Raw genomic sequence first — 6,000 nt, 5'->3', positions numbered from 1 at the left:
ACTAGTACCTCAAATAAATTTTTCTTGGTATTTACTATTTACAATTATATTTATATTTCATATAATTTTATTTATATCATAATTATTTGTTGTATAATTCGTACCCTCAAACCTTAAATCCTATATCCGCCACTGTTTGTATCCAATCAATAATACTCCATTCGTCCACAAAAAATAGAGCACAATTACCATTTTTGGTCGTCTACAAAAAATAGAACACATTCATTTATGAAAAGTTTTCAACAAATAATAACCTTACACATCATTAATAGATCCAACTCTAAGGCATGATGAAAAAAAAATACTTTTTCCTAATTATTTCCCAATGCCTATATTTAGAAAACATTGAACCACACACTTTAATTACGTAATTTAATTATTTTGATAAATTTTAACTATACTAATTATTTAATTATTATAAAATCGTTTAGCAATCAAACATGCACTTATTTGTAATCAAATACATATTTTATTAATTTAAAGTGAGGTACTAAAAATTATTCAGATGATTCAATATGTATATTAGTTTTGAAATCATAATAAAATATGCACTTATTTGTAATCAAATACATATTTTATTAATTTAAAGTGAGGTACTAAAAATTATTCAGATGATTCAATATGTATATTAGTTTTGAAATCATAATAAAATATGCTCATGATATTTCAATTCTATTATTAGTGATTATTTATGTTTAGCTGCACTTACTTAGTTTAAACTAATTTAAAATATACCAGTATAACGTATCCTATTATAGAGAAAATTGATAAATTAAATCTTGATACGTGAAGATTTAAAAAGTAAAAAAAAAAATATATTACAATAGTAGTTGTATAACTTCATCATTACCTTATTAATTATATGTTATGGAGTATTGTAATAACTAAAACTAAAAAAAACTATTATTTGTATAATATGGAGTAATAAAAATAAAAATGAAGTGGTAAAAAAGTTAAGTAACAAATTACTCTAAAAAGGAATGGAATAAATGAAAGAAACTATAATTAAAAACTAAGGGTAATATTGTCAACTGATTAAGCATTAAATGAGTCAATTAAATTATTAATATCCAAAAGTATCTATATTTACTGAAATGCCATTTATGGCCAGCCACACTATGGCCACATAGCTTGGTTGGGACATCTTGGTTGGGACAGACGAAAAATAAGAGTGGGTCATCTTGGTGGGACGAAGGGAGTATAAATTTTAATCCATTTACTCCACTATTTAAGTGGATTGATGAGTTTGTTGAAGTTTTGGAGTTAAAATATGTGAAAATAGGCTTAAAACGGAGTTCGAGGAGCCGAGACAGAAGTTTGCCCTAACCGGGCATCGCCAAAAAGGGAAAACACCTGGTCGGGCGTTTTGGCATAAATGGTAATGGAGTCTATAGAGTTTGCCCGTGTTGGGCATTTTCCGCATGAAGAAACGTCCGTCCAGGCACTTTGAGGGGATCGCGAGTTAGTGAGAACGCCCGGGGTCAGACGATCCTCACATTACACATCTCTTGACCGGATATCCACATTTGGCTCATTTTTACACTCCAAGTATAAATAGAATGCCTTCGAATCGAGAAGAATAACTTCACACACTCTAGAGCTAAAATTCACACTTTGGAATGGAGGATTGATGTGCTAAGGAGCTCTATCCACTCAAGTGATTGAAGGAGAACACTCTTCACCATTCAATTCACCCATTGGGGAGTATTTCCTTTTAGTTGTTCATGTTTGGCTCATTTATCATGGAATTCCTCCGTGTTTGACTTGATCATGAGTAGCTAGATAGATTTGGAGTTTGGGTGAAGATTGCAATGGGATGTATGGATTGATCTTGTGGATTTGTGTTTATCTATCTCTTTTCATGATTTTAGTGGTTATTGTGCTTTTACAGTTCAAATACTTAGTTATCATTTGGATTTCATTGCCTAAATTAACCAACAACTCCGTGTCAATTTACATTTGAGATAAGCATTTGCATGTGAAATGGCTTGAGTCATAGGAGTTGGGGAGTTAACTTCAAAGTGTTGGGAAGAGACTATGATATTAGAGATTTAGGTGCATATAGGTAAACACGTCCATTGAGTAATATCACGTCCTCCCGTTGTAATTAAATCCTAAATTCTACCTTCTCCAACTTGTTATCAAATCACTTGTTCTTTTGCTTGCTTTTTTTTTACTTGCTTTGCTTCTTTTCAAGTACTTCCCTCCGTTCCGTAGTAGAGTCAATTTTATCATTTTGGTACGTTTCATAGTAGGAAATCATTTTTCTTTTTAGTAAAAGTCAACACATTTTTTTCACTTACTTTACTCTCTCTTACTTTATTCTCTCTTCACATCTCTCTACCTTTTTCATGTTCTACTTAATTCTTCTTTTCGTTAACTCACCTAACACAACTTTTCTTAAATCGTGTGCCAAAAAGAAACGCTTCCACCACTATGGAACGGAGGGAGTAGATCTTAGATAAAAATTCAAAAATACCCTCTCATTAGTCTATATAGGAGTATTTGACAACCAAACGTGGTACTTGAGTAGGCTACTCAGTCTCCGTGAATTCAATAATTAATTTGCCGCTCACTACAAAACCCCGTACACTTGTTGATAATTTCCGTGCTTAAAGTAGTTTTAGTTAGACTCTCCCAACACATGATTCATTGCAACAACAATATTAGCACCGCTAGACATTGATCACCACTATCCAAGACATCGAGATTCTTATTACGAAAAATTGCACCTTTGATAAATCAAAATAGTGCATAACCAATATCGTATGTTCAATGCTATTATCAATAATGATTAAGAAATAACAATAATTGAGATAAATCAAAGACTTATCTGACTATTAGATTTGTTTAGTGTTATACCACACCAATGTCGTTTATTTCTTAAAGGTAAAAAAACATGCGGACTGACACTGCAACCTATCGTAATATGTAGCCAAAACATATTTAGGTTGTGAAATAGTACTATTTCTCTTTTGCAATGAATTGCATAGAATCGACTGATTTACTTTGTGTCAACGACACTCACAATCAATCTACTAAGTAGAATAATTAGACTTGTTTGTTTCTTATACATTTAAATCTCACTCTTAAATTCATTGAGTGTTGCACTAGACCGACATCATTCATTTCTTTAGGTAAGGGAATTTTCGGACTGAAGTCGCAATCTTTCACGATAGATAACTAAAGTTTATCTAGGTTGTGATTTTCATTTCTCTTTTACAACAACTGACTGGGTAGTCTACTATGCCAAACACTTAGACTCGCTTGTTTCTCATGTATTTAAATGTAAATTTAGCATCATGTAAATGCATAAGCAAAACACATTGTAATAAAATATTCTTTCTCGATAAATGGTAAAAATAGATGAAAAGTTTTTACACATACAAGCATTCGAAAGATGCTTTACAATACTAAACTCTAACAGTTGATTATTACCATATATGAAAATAACTCAACTACAGTGGACCGTTCCAAATTGAAAAAATGACTCAACTATGTTGGAACGAATGAAGTTTTAAATGCTCAATTTGATAAAGTAAGAGAAATGAATTGGTAATAAGAGAGATGAATAGAAAAATGAATAAAGTAAGAAAGAAGAAGAAAAAAAGTAGGGGATTATGGTGTACACTTCCTAAAAATAGAAAATTTAGAAAATTTATATTTTTAAGGAACGGACCAAAATGAAAATAGTTAGGGACAGAGATAGCATTTGTACAAACAGATTACAATATTTCAGCATAACTATTACTACTATTTAAATAAAATTTAATTTTTTGATAAATAGAAATTTTAAGTAAAAGTAATTATTTTTACTTATATTTACATACTGATTGAATATATAATAATATAAATTTCGAATCAATTGAAATATAGCTCATATTGTTTTTGAAAAATAACTTAATTACTATTGAATTAGTTTGAAAGAATATCATTCAAATTTTAAGTGGTGTAATACTTAAATAATTTTCATAATAATAAAATAATCAATTATAGAATAGATCAAATTTATTTCTATATGATTAAAAATAAATTTTAGTACGATCTCCAACTAAAAATAATTAGAGAATAAAAGGAAACGTGGATTCAAGGAAAGAAAGATGAAAAGAATACGTAGATTTATGATACATTAACAGACACCTTCAGATAATATTTTTTAATTCTAGAGATCTAAGTAACAGATGACATCTCATTTCTTAGGAATGAAATTGTGATTCAGTCATATATCCACTGTGGCATCTCAAAAGCCAAGTCAATATTTCGACACCAAAAAATAATTCAAAATATTTTTATAAATCTATAATATTAATAGATATTTTTATATTTCAGTTGCTTTCTAAAAAAAAACAAATACTCTTATTTTTAATAAGGCTGTGTTGACATTTTGGAGCGTTTTCTAGCAAAAATCAACACATATTTTTCCTTTTACTTTACTCTTTATTACTGTACCTTTTTCATTTCCTACTTAATTCAATTAATACAATATTTCTTAAATCGCGTATTGAAAATAACCGTCTCCACTGCCGCAGAACGAAGAGAGTTTGTACATCTTAATTAAACAAAAGCTACATCCAGTATTTTGGTATTGTGAGAAGTAAATGGAAAATGAAAAGGAGGAATGAGAGGACAAGAAAGCAAGGATACAACTGTGAAGTGGGGGCAAGCATGTGAGGTGGTGGAACGTGGTTGTGGTGGTGGCGTTTCTCCTGATTCATATCCAACCGCCACCCATAATATTATCTAATGCCTAATATTACTGCACATGCCCTCATTTCCCACCCTTTCACGGTTCCCCTCCCCATTTTAATTAATAACCTATCAATACCACAAATTGATTCATAAATTGATCTCCCTCTCACTAATAGATTCAAATTTTGTGTCATTCTAATGTAAAAAAAGAAATCAGTATTGATCATTTGCTAAAATAAAAAAATGCCATGCCATGTGATTTCACTTACATTGTAGTATTATATTTAGAATCTTATGTAATCTTCGATTCATCAGGTATCAAAATCATCATGCACACCCAACTTATTCTAAAAAATTGCTTCTATTATAGTAATCCAACTCTTTTGTAGTAAGCATACGAAAGGCAGTCTTCCAACATCGATGTGGCAAGGTAAGTTAGTCCCTAGGGTTTAAAGAATACTCTCTCCGGTCCCTAATAATTTGGCACCATTTGACTCGGCATGAGTTTTAAAAGATGTAATATAAAGTGGGTTGAAAAAGTTAATGGCACGTGGATCCTACTTTTATATATTAATTTTATAATAAAATATGAGTAAGGATGAGTTAGTGGAATATGAGGTCCACTGCCCAAAATGGTAAAAGTGAAAGGTGACAAATTTTTTGAAATGGACGAAAAAGTAAATAAATGACAATTTTTCAGGGATCGAGGGAGTATTAGTTTTGTATTTAAAATTTTCCATTTATTAGACTTGTCCAAAACAAATAGACTAATTTTACTATTTTGAATCCATAAAAATTAGACTAATTCTAAATATAGAAAAGTTTTTCACTAACACTACTTCTACCACTTTTCCCATTTCATATGGTATTTGCACGGTTTAACAATTGCTACCCGATATTCAGGGGACCCTTTTCCCGAACCTATACACGTTTCAGCAAGTCTTACCGCAACTAGTTTGTCTGGAAAGAGACGGACCCATATTTTTTCACCACATCCCTATCTATCTTGTTTTACCAAAGTAGTATTAAAACTCTATACTATTTACAAATTGATCTATTTTTTTTGGACTGAAATACGTTTATTCTTTGAGAAATCAACTAATAGTACATTATTGTATGCATCACAAAAATAATTACAATAATGAAATCTCCATAGGGCTTCCAAGAAAATGACAATTTATCTGGACTACAAAGTTCACTTGTAAATTCTAACACTGATTATAATATTAGTAAATTGCATGCCGTGACATTGTATCATTCATGCAATACAAAGTCAACTGTTCAGTCCATAACATTTAGCCTACCATTATA

This window comes from Salvia hispanica, chromosome 5, assembly GCF_029641045.1.
Source record: "Salvia hispanica isolate PSC_SH4W2 chromosome 5, Shi_PSC_v1, whole genome shotgun sequence".
In the NCBI taxonomy this organism is placed as follows: domain Eukaryota; kingdom Viridiplantae; phylum Streptophyta; class Magnoliopsida; order Lamiales; family Lamiaceae; genus Salvia; species Salvia hispanica.
The sequence above is the reverse complement of the archived record's forward strand: the minus strand, read 5'-3'. Positions refer to the sequence as shown.